The sequence below is a fragment of the Euphorbia lathyris genome, chromosome 1 (assembly GCF_963576675.1).
Source record: "Euphorbia lathyris chromosome 1, ddEupLath1.1, whole genome shotgun sequence".
Taxonomy (NCBI): domain Eukaryota; kingdom Viridiplantae; phylum Streptophyta; class Magnoliopsida; order Malpighiales; family Euphorbiaceae; genus Euphorbia; species Euphorbia lathyris.
This window is the reverse complement of record NC_088910.1, coordinates 136863785-136882488: the sequence shown is the minus strand read 5'-3', so window position 1 is coordinate 136882488 and position 18704 is coordinate 136863785. Positions and strand designations below refer to the sequence as shown.

The window sequence follows — 18704 nt, the reverse complement described above, 5'->3', positions numbered from 1 at the left end:
ATTTTGTCGTTCAATTTGTACAAAATATATTATATTTTTTTCCACTTCTATTAATATGTTTGTGATCTGTTACTAATAAGTGATAAAATGAAATGTAGATAACAAGATTCATGATTGAAAATATAATTTAATAAATTATTTATCAAATTAACCCAACTTGTCAATGTTAAGAAAAAAATTACTATTTGCTGCCAACATTAACAGTAAAATCGCACCATTTTAGACATTAAATGGTTAAACCCCAAAAATTGGCTTCTTAAGGGAATTATTTCCAATCTGATAATGATTGGAAAATAATTCTATTAGAGGGACTATTTTTAATTCTGTAATAAACACAACTTTACTATGGTGCCTTAAGCGCCATAATGGTATGATTATGGCGCTAGACCCATCGTAATGGTACAAAAGACATCAGATCCACCATCGTAATGAGACCATTTTTAACTATAGAGTTAAAAACAGTTCCTCTAAGAGAATTATTTTCGAACTATTATCGGGTTGGAATAATTCTCTTAAAATGTCTCTTTTGAGTGTAACCGAAAAATAAAATTACTCTTTACTATTAACGTTGAGAGTATTTTTCCAATTTATCCCTCCAAAAATAAAAAAAAATATCTAACAAATAAATAAATAAATTAGTAAAGGACCATATTATCCCTAAAAAAATACAAATTCATGTGAGTCATATCAACCTATTATATATGGTTAAATGTCTCATGTAAATAGGACAAGTTCTATATGTGGAAATGGGAAATTAACGTGTAGAAAATGAAAAGATTGCAATAATTATGTCTTTTTGACAACATGTTTATTTTGGAAACATATGCAATCATCAAACAAACAACAAGGCCACTTGTAGCCATTCTCCTTACTATGTTTTTGGGTCCCTTTTGTCTTTTGGTGATATTTTGCTAACAAAAATATCCGGGTGCAAAAATACTCCTAACGTTTTAGGTCAGGAACAAATTTATCCCTTAATATTTGTAATCAAAAGCAATTTTACTTCTAACGTTGATAATTTGCATCAATTTCTGACACTATTATAAAACATAGATATTTTTGTTCCTTATTCTGCACCAATTGCATATCAATTCGTTTTAAAAAAACGATTTCATGTTTTTTGTAATTTAATAATAGAATCAGAGATTAATATTTATAAATTCGGTGAATTTTTTGATTTTTTTATCTAATTCGTACAAAAGGCAGTATATTTTTTTTTATTTTTTTTCACATCCCAATATATATTTGTGAGTTGTTACTGATAAAATGACGCACGTGTGAAGTGTAGATGACAAGATTAATGACCAAAAAGACAGTTTGATGAATTAATTCTTAAATTGACCCAATTTAACAAAGTTAAAAGTAAAATTGCTCTTGACTTCCAACATTAGGGGTAAATTTCTCCTGACCCAAAACATTAGGGGTTTTTTGCACCTTAACCCAAAAATACCCTAAAATTACAGCCATGAGCAATTTATCCATATTGTCTAAAACATTTAAATTTTACCCCTAACATTGACAACCAAGAGCAATTTTATCTCCAACGTTGATAATTTGGGTCAGTTTGAGAAATAATTCATCAAATTTTCTTCTTGTTTATGAATCTTGTCATTTACATTTTACATTTGCATCATTTTATCACTCATTCGTAACATATCACAAACATATGATTAGACGTGGAAAAAATTAAAAAAGAAATACTTTCTTTTGTACGAGTTGGACAAAAACAATTCAAATATTTTATCGAATTTATAAATATTAATATTCAGTTCTATTATTAAATCACAAAAAGTATGAAATCTTTTTTTAGAACCGATTGGTATACAACTAGTGCAGAATAAAGAACAAAATACATGTGTTTTATAATAATAGTTGAAACTGATCCAACTGGCTAACGTTATGGGTAAAATTGATTTTGGATGTCAAAGTTAGGGGTAAAATTGCAGTATTTTAGACATTAGAGGTAAAATTGCTACTGGCTGTAAACGTTAAGGATATTTTTACACCTTATTCCTAAAAATCACCCTCATATACCAATTACTTAAAAGACTTCAATTGTCTCCAATTGAAATAATTATTAGAATTTATATTTGGGATAATATGCAAAAAAAAAAAAAAAAAAAAAACTCACAACGTTTATATTTAAGAGGAATTTTATTCCTAATATTAATAAGCAAGAATAATTTTACCTCTAACATTGATAATTTGAGTAAATTTGAGAAACAATTCATCAAATTGTGTCTCTCAGTAATTCATCTTGTCATCTCCACTTTATATGTACTTAATTTTATCACTTATCAGTAACATATCACAAACATATTTATAAATGTGAAATAAAATTTATATTGTATTATATATGAATTGGATAAAAAAAAATCCAAATATTTTATCGAATTTAAAAATATTAATATTTTTATATAGAATATTAATCCTTAATTTTTATTATGAAATTAAAAAAAAATGTTATATTCACAAATTTAAAATCTAAATTATTTAAAATTGAAATATTTCTTATCTTAATATTTCTGGTCATCAAAATCTATCCTGAAAAGGATAATTCTAGGTGATTCTGTGTTTGGAATGGTCTGGGTACTGTATTTACTGATAATAAAGCTAAAAAAATCAGAAAATTCAATAATTGGATGTAACTTTCTAAATTATTATTATTTTAAAAAATAAAATTGGTAGGAATTGTTGCATTCTGATTAGAAAATTTTGATTAAAAATTATATGAACTTGAATTTTTATAAATAAATATACATTAATTTATTGTTAGTGTTAATTTAGGACTAAGTGTGTGTTTTATAGTTGAGCTACCCAACAAATTACGGCCCAATTATATGATTTTGGACTATAACCAAAATGGGTTTAGAGAGTATTATTGAAAGTGTCAAAACTAAGTGACAAAATAATGAGAGATTTATAGATGTAAACGGGTGGAGATTCCCTTTCTCGTCGGGAATCCACTCTGACAGGAACGAGAAATTCCCGATTAGAACCCCTACGGAGCGGGATGTTAATTGCTTTGTCCCTTGCAAGCGGAGACGGGGCGGGAACGGGAATCGGTATCCTCACCTGTAAGATCCTCTTACTTGTTCACAACATGTCCCAACGGATTTCCCGTTTAACATTTATTTTTATTTATATATATATGATAACTTGCTGGATCCGATTTGATAATCTCCGCCGTAGTTACCTGCAAAACAGAACCGGAGACAGGATCTCCGGGAAAACTCTCCGACGATCAAGTCAGTTTCTTTGTAGGAAGGTTGATAATAACAGTATTGCGGGGAAAAATGTGAACGTACCTCTCCCCTTTGGCCTTATGGCTTTTTATAAGTGTTCTTAAGTAACCGCCGAGGGCGGTTACTCCTTCCAGGCCACGTTCCGAAGGCGGTTGCTCCTTTTTAGGCCATGTCCCTTTCGTGGCTTTCGTGACAACAAACGTGGTATCGTTTGTTCTGAGTGGGAGTTTTGATGCTCCATTTAGGAATTCGGGGCGGTTACTTACTTCACCCGCTTCCTCTATTCGGGCTCTATTCGGGTCCTATCCGATCCTAGACCATGGGTCTAAGTATGGGCTGGGCCCGTGTAATGAATTCGGCCCGGTTTGGCTTCGCGGGTCATCACATGCCTCCCCCTTAGTTTGGCAAGAGCCCTTTAGGGTCTTTTTTATAGGGGACTCTTCGTTTTTGTCTGGATATTCAAAATTCAAAAATTGTGAATTTCCTTGTCCGTCGTTTCTTTTCCGGCATCGTCGTTTCTTTTCCGGCATCAACCTCTTCGCGTTCATTCTTCTTTGTATAGTCTTTCATATGTAAGTTTTCCTTTCCACAACTTGTAGCTCGCTCGACTCTTTACTTCTGTTCATTTTTCTTCATCAATATGTCGAACCCTGACCTCGACTTCGCACCGTTCGACGAAAATTACGTCCGCGAGGTATCTCATGAGGTCGATGAGATGGTTGATGAAGCTTCAACCAGCTCTCCTGGGTCTGATTCTCATCCCGCCGATTTCCTCCACCTAGCGAATACATCCGATGAGGGTTTAGGTTTTGACCCTAAAAAGTTGATTCCGCCACCTGTCCCAATCCCTCGTTTGCTACCGAAGAAGGACAGATCGGGAAGCCTAGTTTGTCAGGAGACAATTGATGACTTGCGGGAGCAGTATTCTTGGCTTCAAGGTCTCGAAGCCCTCATTCCCGGGGAGGATAGAGGACCGGGCGACTACCCAAAGGGGTATTTCACCATTTTCGTCGCCCAGATTATCTGCGGTTTCACGTATCCGATGGCGGATGAGATTGCCTCCGTCCTTGGCGGTTACGGAATCGCACCTGGTCAATTGCATCCCAACGGATGGGCCGACTTAACTCTGGACAAATTTCTGACGGATTGTCTGAAGGTTCCCTTCTCGCTCAAAATTTTCTCCAAGCTTCATCATTTCAAAAGTTCGGCGGGGTATTTCACTTTCATCCGTCAGAGCGGTTACTATGGTTTCGACGAGAAGCTGAACAAGATCCGCGAGTGGGACCGATCTTACTTCTTTATCAAGTTTAATAAAGGGAATCCAAACTTCCTTCGCTGCTGGGGCCGGCCCAATGTAAAGAGTTTGAACTTCGATTACCCCAGTGAGGAAGAATACGCTGTTATAAAGTTCTTGAAGAGTACGCCTCCTTTCGTATGGACATATGATCAGGCCTTCCATATGCTAAGGAGCCGAGTAGCGATTGCCTACCGCGAGGGAGATCGCGTTGTCTATATCCCTTATCGCGTTTTTGTTCAAGGTATTTTTTTATTTCCAAGTTGATGATTTCTTTTAACCCTTTGCAGGGGTGATCCTTTATCTCAACTCGCTGCAGATCGGGAGGCGGATGGCGGGGACCACTTCCGTTGCAGGGGCGAATTCTCCTGGAGGGGCGATTACTTCTATTGAGGCGGCTTCTCCCTTAAGGGCCTCCGTTTCACAAGGTCCATCTTCTGCTTCCGAGGACCTTCCCTTAACTAGGAAGCGGAAGCATAATGCGGATACAGAGTCTTCTCGTCCCAGAAAGAAAAACACCTCTGTGTCCCTCACTGTTGATGGCACACCCGTATCCGCCCCGTCCAAAGGAAAGAGCAGTACTCCAATTCACGAGGTATCTCAATCCATTCCCCCCTTTTTTATGTTGTTAACTTTTCCTCATGAGTTATCTGCTGTTCTCCTGATCTTTCTCCTTATGCATTCGCAGCCGATTCCCGACATCAGCGGGTGGTGGACTAGGACCTTTGGTATGGCCGTGAGCTTTTCTTGTAAGGACATTGTCTCTTCCATATGCAATGTCCTTGGGCGGCTCCCCTCTGCTTCCCGTGTGCGAGAACAAGTACCGCTTCCTACTGCAATGGAGGGGATTGAGAAGCGTGCCATAGAGGTATATTGTTGTTTTGGGGGTAGAGGCTTGTCATTCCCTTTCAAGGATCTTGTGTCCATAGTAATCGCATGTTTCTATTCGCCCTTTTTATTCACGAGCCGTCTTATATGCAGATTATCAATTTCGCGGAGGGCGCTCTCCAAAGGGATGCTGAACGAGCCAAAGAGTTGGAGAACCTTGGTACTGAATTGGCGACTCAGAAGTCGCTTTATGATGATGTCCAAGGGAAGGTAAAGGCTCTTGAAGGCGCTTGTCAGAAGGTTATGAGCGAGAAGGAGGAAGCTCTCAGATCCCTCCAGGCTAAGTCCGACGAGCTGCAAAAGGTCCTTGATGATCTAAATTCATCCAAGGAGGCTCTGGAGATGCAAAAGAAGAAAGCTGAGGAGATTCTAGCCGAAGATGGTGCTCGCATCTATTGGTATGGGGAGCGAATTCATGCCGCTTATGAGCATGGGCATCCAGATCGAGTACTTAGCCGCCCCAAGGTTCCCATCCCCGAAAAGGATATAACTGAGAAGTGGGACAAGCTGGAAGCCGAGGATGCTGATATGGATGAGGTACTCTTCTTAGATTGGCAGAGTTTTCAGAACTCTCCAATTAGCTGCGAGATCCCTACTCAGAATGCGGAAAAAGAGGCACCACAAGACCTTTCTCAGCCTGAGCAAGAGGTACCGCCCTCTGAAGCGGTTACTGATTCGAGGGTTGAGGATTCGCTTGAAGCAGATCCGCCCACTGGAGGAGATGAGGGAGCCGCTGAAGGCGAGGAGGGCCATAGGGGTGAAGGAGAGGAAGCTGTAGCATAGTTTGATTTATATCTAGACTGTTGTATGTAACAAACTGCCCGTATATATATATTTTCTTTTGCTTGCCGCTTTACCTATACGTGCGATTGTTGTTTTATTCCTTATTGCCCTTTGTTTTCATACGTGACCCTTGCCTTTTGCCGACTCCATATTTGTATTTCCTCGTAGTTTAGTTTCTTTTCCGCTAGGGTGGCCAGACCCTTTTTGCAATTTTTTGAGTACTCGTTAATTCGCTTAATTTTATGCCTTATCTTATAATTTTTCTTTCGAAAATAATATAATCATAAGGTTAATCATAAGGTTTTGCGAGTGATGCGTAATCATGCATCCGCCTTTCTTTAAGAGGCAACACATTTATGTGTTTTTAAGTTTAACCATAAGGTTTTTGCGAGTGATGCGTAATCATGCATCCGCCTTTCTTAATAGGCAACACATTTATGTGTTTTTAAGTTTAACCATAAGGTTTTTGCGCGATTTACCCGCCTTTTGTTTGTAGATAACACACTGAAGTGGTTGTCGTAAAAAGGATCCGCACTCAGACGCTGTATGCAACAATTGTATATCTTTATTGATAAAAGAAAAGACTTTTTGTTACATTGGTATATGAAATGTGTGGGATCAAAGCCTCATTAAAACCTTTTATCAGAAAACCCAGTGGGAAAAAACTCATAAAAGGAAAAAGAGTACTCGTCATTTCCCTGAACTACCCGGCCCGTTTATATAGGCGTAGATTTTCTAGATTCCAGGTGCGCGGGAGCTTTTTTCCGCTCATTTCTTCTATTTCAAAAGTTGATGGTCCCAGCTTCTTGGATACTGTAACGACCCGATCCGGAGTGGGTGGCGCCGGGGTAAGAAGACCTGAGCAAGGAGCGGCCCTAAGGGATGGCGATGGGGGCAGGAATGAACTGAATCCCACATCGGAAATGGAGAGGGAGTGATTGGGGCTTATTAGTAAGATGTGAATTCAATACATGCAGACGCGTTTTAAAGCCGTGAGGCCCAATGTGTTGGAATTGGGCCAGAGCGGACAATATCTACATGGTATTGGACTTGGGTGTTACAATTGGTATCAGAGCCGACTCTCCATGTACGATGTGTGGTTCGAGGACGAACCAGGCGGAAGCTGGTGGGCCTGTAACGACCCGATCCGGAGTGGGTGGCGCCGGGGTAAGAAGACCTGAGCAAGGAGCGGCCCTAAGGGATGGCGATGGGGGCAGGAATGAACTGAATCCCACATCGGAAATGGAGAGGGAGTGATTGGGGCTTATTAGTAAGATGTGAATTCAATACATGCAGACGCGTTTTAAAGCCGTGAGGCCCAATGTGTTGGAATTGGGCCAGAGCGGACAATATCTACATGGTATTGGACTTGGGTGTTACAGATACTCTGTATGGTCCGATCCAGTTGACGCCTAATTTGCCTTTGCCATCTCTGGATTGTATTTTATCCGCTTTTTTCAAGACCAAGTCATTCTCGTTGATTATCACTTTTCGCAACCTTCTGTCATGATATTTCTTGACCCTATTGCGGTATACTGCCATTTGCATGTAAGCTTTTTCTCTTCGTTCTTCAACAGAATCCAATGCATCTCTAATGTTGATAGGATTTTGTGTGTCGCAATAATAAATTATTCGATCTGTAGGCGACTTGATTTCAACAGGTAGGACTGCTTCGGCTCCATAAACCAGCGAGAAAGGTGTTTCGCCAGTTGCTGCTTTTACAGAAGTTCTGTATGCCCATAACATATGGGGTATCTCATCCGCCCAACCTGTTTTTTTATCGCCTAGCCGCTTCTTGATCCCTTGAATCATGGCCCTGTTGGTAACCTCTGTCATACCATTCGATTGGGGATGGTTTATGGAAGAAAAATGATTCTTGATCCCCATGCTTTCGCAGTATGCTTTGAACTTGACACAGTTGAACTGGGTGCCGTTGTCAGTTATAAGCTTTTGCGGGATTCCAAATCGCATGATAATGTTCTCTCGTAAGAACTCGATCATTCGTTCAGGTGTTTGAGCGGTTACTGCCTCCGCTTCTACCCATTTGCTGAAGTGGTCAACTGCGACTACCAAGTACTTGCTTTTCTTTGTCGTTTCTGGGAATGGACCCACTATATCGATTCCCCATGTTGCGAATGGCCATGCCGTCATTATAGAGATTTGTTCGGCTCCGGGAACATGCTTTTCATTCGCATGGATTTGACAGCTGTGACATTCCGCTACCATCTTCTGGGAATCCTCCATCACCTTTGGCCAATAGTATCCCATTAGCTTGACTTTTCTTACCAACGTCGCGGATGCTTCATGTGCGCCGCACATTCCTTCATGGAGTTCTCGCAGTACGTAGTCTCCTTCATTGCGGCTAACACATTTCAACCATGGACATGTATATGATTTTCGATACAAAGTTCCATCTCGAATTGAGTATCTCGCTGATTGTCCAATTAGCTTTCTGGCTAGGCTTTTGTCATCCGACAAATCTCCCTGCTCCAGATATTGGCGGATGGGTATCCGCCAATCTTCATCATCTTCCAGCTCTTCAATGACCATAATCTGATCGACTTCAAATGCCGGTGAAGATCTTATCTCCAAATTGCATGCTTTTTGATTCCATGGTTCTCTACTCGTCGCTGCTTTTGCCAGTTCATCAGCCTTTGTGTTTTGGCCTCTTGGAACATGCACCATTTCCCAGACGACTCCTTTGTGTGTTAACTCCTGCGTCAATCTGCCGACTACCTGATGGTATTTGACCAGATCTTCTTGTTTCACCAGATAGTTTTTTGTGATCTGATTTATCATGAGTTTAGAATCGCTGTAGATCACCACTCTTTCTGGCGTAAGTTCATTAAGCAGCTTCAATCCGCATATCATTGCTTCATACTCTGCGACATTATTGGTAGTTTTGAAAGTTAACTTTACCGCATAGTACAGGCGAATAACCTCCGGGCCTTTGATGACGACTCCCAGTCCAGCTCCATCTGTGGATAATGCCCCATCTGTGAACATGCTCCACTCTTCTTTTTGTGCCTTTGGACATTCGTCATCATCCCACGTGAACTCATTCACGAAATCGGCGAGTACTTGACTCTTTAGCGCTGGTCTTCCTTCATAGCGAATATCGAATTCTCCCAGGCGAATTGACCATTCCATCAATCGGCCGGATGCGTCAGGTTTCTGTAGTACCTTTCGCATTGGAATGCCAGTTCTCACAATGATAGTATGCGCCTGAAAGTATGGTTTTAATCTAGCCGCCGTGGTTATCACCGCGAGGGCCATTTTTTCTAACTTCGAATACCGGAGTTCTGCATCCTTCAAGACTTTGCTCACATAGTACACTGGATATTGTTGTCCTTCTTCTTCTCGCACCATCACAGTGCATATCGCCATACTGGTGACGGATACATAAAGAAATAAATCTTCTCCATCCTCCGGCTTGCTCATTAAGGGCGGATAACATAGTAATCGTTTTATACCCTCAAATGCCTCTTGACAATCCGGCGTCCATTCAAAGGACTTAGATTTTTTTATGGCATTGTAGAAAGGTAGACATCTTCTAGCTGAGCATGATATGAATCGCCCTAATGCCACCAACCGCCCATTTAGTCTTTGTACTTCTCTTACGTTCCTCGGTGTTTTCATCTCCATCACTGCTTTAACCTTCTCAGGATTCGCCTCAACTCCCTTGCCACTAACAATGAAACCCAAGAATTTTCCTGCCCTTGCTCCGAACGTGCATTTTTCTGGGTTCAACTTGAGGCCATATTTGATTAGTACTTCCAGGATTTCTTTGATATCCTGCGGGTGGTCTTGCATCTTCTTGCTTTTAATGATCATGTCATCTACGTAGATTGAGAAGTTCTCGCCTGACTTGTCTGAAAATATCTTGTTCATCATCCTCTGGTATGTTGCTCCTGCGTTTTTCAATCCGAAGGGCATCACCTTGAAGCAATAAGTCGCCTGATGAGTTATGAATGATGTTTTGATTTCATCCGCCTTCTCCATGGGTATCTGGTGGTAACTGGATTTCACGTCGGTGAACGATAAAGCTTCAAATCCTGCAGTTCCATCTACCAATATATCAATGTTAGGTAGCGGATACATATCCTTCGGACAAGCTTTATTCAGATCCTTGAAGTCGACACACATTCTGTACGTTCCATTTGGCTTTTTGACTAGCACCACATTGGCTAGCCACTCTGGATAGGTGACTTCTCGAATTGCATCTGATTTTAGCAAATCCGCCACAGCTTTTTCAATCGCCTTCTGCCGCTCTGGAGCGTGTCCTCTCTTTTTCTGTCGCACTGGGGTTGCACCTTTGTCCACATTCAACCGATGGGTTGCTATATCTGGACTTATTCCTTTCAGCACTTCATTCGGAGCGACGAATGCCGACTCGCATTGGATCAACACCTCAGTAATGGCTTTCTTCGTTTCCTCGGGGAGTCCTGCCGCTATTCGTACATTCTTGTCATTTGAGATGGCGAATAGTTCTGTTTCTCCTAATGCTTCTGCCGGCAACTTCTCATCAACTTTATCCTCTTCATCTGGCTTTGGTTCAAGTGACAATGTATAGGCTTGTTGAGACACAAGTTGATCTCCTTCAACTATGACTCGCCCTTGGTGTGTTGGCAAATGCAATGTCAAATGCTTCATTGAGATGAGCGACTCCGTTTCCGATAGGAACGGACGCCCTAGAATTATGTTGTAGGCCAACGGGAGATCAACAATTGCGAATTCTAGATCACCTCGCCATTTTAGATTCTTATCGCCCATTTCTGCTTCCAACACCACCTGTCCACTTGTTTAAGATGATTGACCCCCAAAACCAGTTACATCCATGAATGTATGTTCCACTCGCTCGTCATTAATTCCCAACTTGTTGAATGCAGTCCGAGTAATAACATTACAAGAACTGCCAGTATCAATAAGGACCCGCTTGACGTCCCATCCTTCTACAGCCATCGTAATCACCAAAGCATCCGCATGCGGCTCCGTGATTCGCGCAAATGAGTAATTGAGGGCATCCCCCCTATGCGTGTTGCTTTTTCGCTGTTCACGGCGAGCCCTTTTAGTTGGAGGCTCATAGATCCCGCCGGCTATCACATTTATCACCCCTTTTTTCTGCTTCTTTTCGGGCCTTGCCTCTCCTTCATGCGGGAGCGTTGTTTTCTCATCAATCGTTTCTTTTCTTATGAATTGGCTTAGCTTGCCCCTCTCAATCAGCTTTTCTATTTCCTTCTTTACTTCATAGCAATCGTTCGTATCATGGCCGTTCAATCTGTGGAACCTGCAATATTTGTTAGGATATCGCCCCAAACTAGTTCTGCCTTTCGCTTCGGGGAACCTCACATCCTTCTTCAGGGGGTTCTTTTCGATCCAAAGTAATACCTCCTGGCGAGTCACATTCAATGGTGTTTGATATCCTCCCCCTTGAAAGGAGCGTTCGCCTTTGCGAACAAAATTACCCTTGGACTGGGCCTGGCGCCGATTGTCCGAAGTGGATCTAGCAGCATCTCTCTCTCGCCGGGTTTGAGCTCTATGTTCTCTGTTGACATCGTCCACTTCCATGAATTCCTTTGCTATCTTCATGAGTTCGGCCACTGTACGCGGCTTGTTGCGGATGATTTCCTCCCGCATGCTCCAATCCGTGGTTCCATCCGCCATGATGTTGCGGATGCTCACGATATCCGGGTTCTGCAACCGCACCAGAATATCGTTGAATGCGATAACAAATTCCCTTAGGGAATTATAGTTCCTCTGTTTGATCTCCTTCAGCTGCCTATCCGTCACATCCGCTGCTTTACAGCCCACGAACTTTGCACAAAAATCACGACTGTATTGATTCCAGTTGTGAATAGATTCAGCAGGTAAAGACCGAAACCAATCAGATGCCGCTCCGTCCAAAGTGGTCGAGAATAATCTGCAAATTATGCTTTCACTCGCTCCTGCAACATCCATTAATTCTCTGTAGTTCCTGACATGAGCCTCAGGATCAGAATTTGGATCCCCATAGTATTTAGGTATCGCCGGCGCCTTTATCCTGTGATCTGGTATAAATTCCCGCAACGACGGAGCAAAAGGCGAATCACTCTGCACCTCTGCTCTCGCCCTAGGCGTGTACCCCATTCGCTCCATCATGTTCCGTAGTTGATCTTCCAACTCAGGATGGGGTATTCGCCGAATCTCCTCCATCTGCTGCTGGTGAACTCTGGATGGCATCCACCCGCCAATTGATGTTGAGATTTGTTCTCGGCGTGGTTCTAGCCGCCGTCCGGTTATAGGATCAAAGTTCCAAGTGTGTTCACTACAAAAAAAGAGGCTTTTAATGAGAAGAAAAATTATCATTAAAAGTCCAAATATTCTCATAAAAGAGTTTTTAACGAGAATTATTACTCTCATGGCTCCCTTCATTACAGGGGTCCCTTACTAAAAGTAATTATGAGAATAAACTGTCTTCTCATTATCACCATATATAATGAGATTAATTATCCCCATTAGAATTTTTTATAATAATAAAAACTCTTCTCATTAAATTGTTTATAATAATTAGAAATATTCTCATTAATTTTTTTATATAATAATTAAAAATCTTCTCATTAAATCTTTTATAATGATTCAAAAACCCCTCATTAAAGATTTTATCATATTTACATTGTATAATAATATTCTGCTTATTAATTATAAGAATACAATTCAATTATAAAACAAAGTTCCATTTCAATTCACTAAGAAGAAAGAGCAAATGCATTACATAAGCAACACAATACTTCTGAAGGCGCGATCTGGATGGCAAAAGGTGGTCCTCACAGCCATATTCTTCGTCTGCTCGCCTTTCAGAATTAAGATCTTTGTACAGAACATCTTCATACCCAGAGCAGCAACAACATCAATACTTATATTTCATATCCTCCCCCTGGTGGTCAATCTCCTCAGGCTTCACCAAATCATAGTCATCTAAATATTCCATATCATGGCGGTGGGCCCCAAACGGCAATATCATTACCAAATCTCTCTCTGTTTTCAAGTCCCCAGCTTCAATTGCCAGGCTATGGATCACCACATTTTAGTGGAAATGCATCACAATTTTCTTCTGGTCTATCTGGAAATAGCCGGCCACCTGACCAATGGGTTAACCATACAGGCCTATATCATGGAGATCATCCAAACCATTTGAACAATCATTTGAACAATATTTTGCAGCAACTACCTCATCACAATGGTTTGATGCATCCACAGTTGTTGCATCAACTGCAATCACATCAGCATAGACTACACCATCCCCCTTCAGCCATCATTAGGCCATTTATCAGGAATGCAATCGCAATTGTTTAATCCTCATCTTTCTCTATCCCCCTGTTCAGCCATCATTAGGCCATTTATCAGGAATGCAGTCGCAATAGTGGAACGGCAGTGTTTGCTAATAGTCGAGTAATTATACTTAGAAATTACCTATACCAAAGATAAGCAATAGAACAGAGAGTTACCTGACCAACAGAAGTTGCACCATGTCGTTTTGACAATTTACTCCGATCTGGAGCAAGAATTAAGGAAACGTGTGCAAAGGAAGGCATAGAGAATCCAAGACCCTATGCGAAAATCATATATCGGAAAGTAAGTTGAGTTCTCGGTAAAGGTCGAAAGGTAGAGTACATATCTGCTTCTCATTTAGAAGTGTACTTGATCATACCTTGTATATCAGTGCTTGCCTTAGAGTACTGGTAAATGCTCTTCAGCTCTGAAATGCAATGACACGAGTAAGACGGGGAAAAAATGTAACCCCTAGGGGTGGCAACTTCTAACACGAATACATGATTTAAAGAGACAACTAGACTGACACGACACGAGATAACATATCTACCAGATAACATGGTTTTGAGACAAAAAACGAAATTGGCACTATCCACAGCCCACAAACAAATAATAACACTTCAAAGGAAGTAAGTAAGACGAATACTGACTCGACTTGTAGAACTTTAGCCACAGAGATTTACAGGAACCATAATTACCATATCACATGTGAGATAACCATGGTAGCATCATCGACTGGACGCAAAAGTTGTACACGGCTGATGAGTGAATACCATGAGAAATATTGATCATAATCTTATTTCCATTTTAATCAATAGTCAATTCTACATAGTCAATTAAAGTTTGAAACAGAGGCAACACAAAAACTGACCTATTAAATTAGCCAATCCTTCATAGTCAATTCTACATGAATCAAAGTTCAAGCTCTCAAAATTGGTCATACCTCATTCCGGTAATCTGTCATTTGTGTGACATTTAGATACGTCACATGAGTCTTCATCCCTCTTAATACTTTCTCTAGCACCAACATTTCAGGTGGATATTGCCTTAAATATGTAGCATTGTTGATTGGCTCAACCTCACTGCCGCACTCCCCATCCGAATTCCATTGCCCACTACTGCAGAATGTCAAAGCAATGAGATGTAAATAACTTTCTCACAAGAAACAATAAATCACGAAAGAAAACATGAAACTTAATCATACACATCTGCATCAATTTAGAAAACTAGTAAGAACATTGCTTTGATGGAAAAATAACATGTGAATCGTTTAACCTGAAATGCGAAGCAGAATGTCCTCTGAAAAAGACCAAATACTCCACTAGGTTATGTTATGATTAACCCATCTAGCCCATGCAGTTGAAGCTTTTCGAAATGCCTCTAAAACGTTTAATTCATTATAAACATGACTTCCTTCTTGGTAATAATCTTTCCTGCATATACAGACAATCAATTTTTTTATAACATAACTCATTGGCATTCATATATCAACATCTCATAACTAAAAAAAGTTAGAAGCTAACCCTTTCTAAAAGTATTTTGGTGACTCCACCAATGTCTGGTGTTGAAGATGATTATATCAGCATCTGTATACTAATCTGAAGATCTCCCTACTAAATGAAGACGAAGAGTTTATTTTGTTCCATTTTTATCATTCATTTCCCATTATTGAAATATGAAAGGAGATACAAAGAACTCTACTGTCCAGTTAATAGTCCTATTTATCATCCTCAAAGATTATATAACTCAATTAGCAAAATCAGACAAAATATGAATGTTTCTTCAGATTCGTACAGCATTTAGCTATGCTGCAAATAGCATCATAACCAATACTGGGAACATCCTACCAGATGAATAGCCTAATAACTTACAGCCCTTTCCCATTTCTAGAAGAGCATGATTGCTAATCCTTTGGCCCTTTCCTATGCATGGTGTTTGTAGTTGACAGTAACAAGCAAACAAACAAAATATTAAGGGTTAAATATCCAGGACACAAAACCAGTGTTCAGCAACATTTAGAGAGCATAATTATCTACGTTTGACAGTATTGAGTAAGCTTCGTACCTCTATGCTAAGCCAAACATGCCAAGAGTTCCCCCTGAACGAAGCATTACCACTTCTGCACCTTCCTCCTCCTTATCCTTACTTAGCTGAGTTGCCATTTCCCAAGCAGCCAAAGTATACACTAGATCCACTACAATCCCTGTTTCTTGGGCTATGTCTTGGCATTTTTCTATCTCTCCTTCGACAACTTTCCCAAATCTGGAACACACATCTTTAACATAACATGATTTTTACACAGTAACTTGAAATCACCACCCCTAAAATAAATATAATAGCATTTACTCACTTTCTCCTCTGGTTGCGCTCTACCAAATGAACAACTCCATCATCTACTTCATTTAGCAATGGTCAGTGAGATGGAAACCAAATTGATTCCTGAAATTAGAAATTAAGTGTTTCTCTTACTCAATGTATGAATCAACTAGATCAGCTAGTATGATACTAGTTACCTCCCATGGGAGCTTGAGAAAAAGAGCAATAACAGTAGTAGTAAGATATGGTTGCAACAAAAGTTAAACAAGTTCAAGTATAAAGAGGACTTATAAACCTTTGACAGTATAATAAAGCCAACACACTAAGGTACCTGCAAGAATCACACATTATATTGAGTTAGGAATACATAGACAAATTAGGAAGCATGTTAACCAGTCAATAATAGGTTACCCGTTATGTCCCATTCTGTACACAGGACAAAACTGAACTCTGCTGCACCGCTGGCCAAACCAATAAAACCAAGTTAGAGTCAGCTACATAGTCCATTTCCCAGTATGCCAGATCAGATCTACCATTTTTAGCTATTCAAGTCTTTTTCCCATCCAAACTTTTGTTAAAATAACCCAAGGTCCAGCTCCATCTATGTGCTCTGTTCTCTATGACTAATGTTTAGAATCTAAAAAGCCTTAGTTTCATTTAGATTTTTCATAAAACCAATGTTCCAACAACAGGTATTGTTATCGTGAACAGAATGGGATACATGTGTAGGAAACATGACAGAGACAAGAAAAAGGTTGCTAAGCAACCAACCATTTAACAAAGGGCCAGATGAAGAGAGTAGTTTGGTTGAATTTGGAAGTGCATAAACCATTTAACAAAGGGCCAGAGAAAGAGAGTAGTTTCTGTTACAGTATGAAACACAAAATCAGGCATGTCACAAGAAATCACAAAGGGAAAGAAATTACATGCTTGAAAATAATGCTTGTAAAAACTGCATAAACAAGCACACGATTAATCACTTCTTACTCATACTTTAAATTCAAAAGAAATCAAAGCACCAGTGTAAAAAAATGAAGTAATTTGCATCAGGCCATTGCCTGAGCAAAATGGTCTACAAGGAATAATTAGATTGTACTTTCATTCAACAAAAGTGCGGGAAGTTAGGTTCTCTAAGTAGATGGCAAGGGAAAATCGGAACCGACATAAAAATTTCCCAACAAATCAGGCCTTTTCCGTTTGGGAAAGATGTTGAGGGGTAATATTAGCATGCAATGCACAATGTATTGGGAAGAATTTTATTTAAGAATATCTTGAAACTCTCATCAAGCCCAGTGAGAACCATACCTTAATATATCAAGCAATGATTATGTATTGCGAAAGAATTTTATTAAGAATATTTTAAACTCTCATCAAGCCCAGTGAGAACCATACCTTAGCCGAGTAGATTTTGCATGTGCCCCCTTTAGGTTCGAGAAAAAGCAGTTGCCTCCTGCAAAGTAAGAACAAAACTGAGAGCTGGTTAACAAGAAAATTCACAACATTAGCTTTACTAGAAGAAGCATAAACAAACATTTCTTCAGGTCGATTGAAGTTCGAATCATGTAACAAGAAGAACAGAGGAAAATTAATATGCAACATTTGGTTTATTAGTAAACCCAGGCAAATGTAAGTATAACCCATATACAACTGACAAGAGCTTTGTTTAAAGGCATAGATTTATGGAAGAAAGAGACATTGATGAAGGGTTAAGAGAAGAGCTTACTAGTTGGAGGGTCGCATAAACTTCTTGCTTAACGGAGCACCAATTAGAGATTTAGGTTTTCTAGGTGGGAGAAAATTTCCAAGAGGAGTAGCGATTAAGGTTGGAGAAGATGTCGAATACCATTACTGATTTAGGTCAGTATGGATTAAGGTCGTGAATTGAGGTGAGGAGGTCTCTTAGGATGATTCGCAGAAGCAATTGGTGCGCCTGAGCTTTGAGAATGAATTTCGAATTGGAATTTGAGGGTTTGTTCCAATTTGGGGAAAAAAAATTTGGAGGGAGTGTTAGGCGGTAACTTAAAATTTTAGGGGAAATTATTTGGATAAAATAGTGAGAATAGAATATATAGTTAATATTATGTTTAAATAAAATAGTGAGAATAATAGAAAATGAATTATAATAAATTGATAAAATATATATATTAATGAGAATAAGATAAAAATAAATTTAATAAATAAATTGTTTTGTGATTAATAGTAAAATATATAATTTAGTCTCATTAAAGTTATAAAAATTGTGATTTTAACGAGAATTTTTTTTATTCTCGCTAATTTTTCCTCATTACTACCTATTTTTCTTGTAGTGGTTTCTGCCCAGACGTATTCGCCCCAGACGTCATTAACTCTGAATGCCCGCAAACCAAGGGCTCCGTGTGTTGTAGTGGAAGGATTCCTGGTATTCCCGACGTCGGTTGGGATGTTTGCCAGGTCGGATGGATCGTCATACTAGGATCGTGGTACGAGTAGTTGCCTGGGTGGCTGTGTGGGTTCATGCGACTACTCTGACCTATCTGATTTAGCTCTCGAGATGGCTGCGGAAGCGCAGATATGGCGGCAGTAGTCGATGGTTGTGTGGAGATGACAACAGGTTGTTGAGGAGCAGCCGCCACGGCGGTATTGCGATCAGCGATTGCGGTTAACAAACTAATCATTCGATCCCCCGCCGCTTAGCTCATATTTGAAGCCAAGACTTGTCCTGCCATTTGTACGAAATCGCTATTGGACATCTCCATCTCATTTTGCACTTGGACTTCCAATAAGGGACTCAATTGTCCCGAAGGGCTCGACGAGCTAGGCACCACAGGCTGCGTACTCGCAGGCTGCGAATTCGCAATCCGTGGACCCCTTGAGTTCATACTAGTTGATCT

The 18704-nt window shown here is 39.9% G+C and overlaps 1 long non-coding RNA gene across 14 annotated transcripts; it reads right to left on the bottom strand.

Annotated features, from left to right (window-relative positions):
* Window positions 1-12839: 12839 nt before the first annotated feature.
* LOC136211083 (uncharacterized) lies at window positions 12840-17852 on the bottom strand. 14 transcript variants are annotated; one of them, XR_010678328.1, is made up of 12 exons: window positions 17558-17850; window positions 17227-17284; window positions 16246-16295; window positions 16130-16165; window positions 15869-15957; window positions 15042-15780; window positions 14794-14951; window positions 14390-14636; window positions 14217-14276; window positions 13898-13945; window positions 13695-13796; window positions 12840-13563 (listed from the first exon to the last, which is right to left on the bottom strand). It is a non-coding gene; the product is annotated as an uncharacterized lncRNA (long non-coding RNA). The 14 variants fall into 14 exon arrangements; XR_010678330.1 differs by having other exon boundaries at window positions 14462-14636; XR_010678329.1 differs by lacking the exon at window positions 14217-14276 and having other exon boundaries at window positions 14462-14636; window positions 15042-15440; window positions 15583-15780; window positions 17558-17849.
* Window positions 17853-18704: the final 852 nt, after the last annotated feature.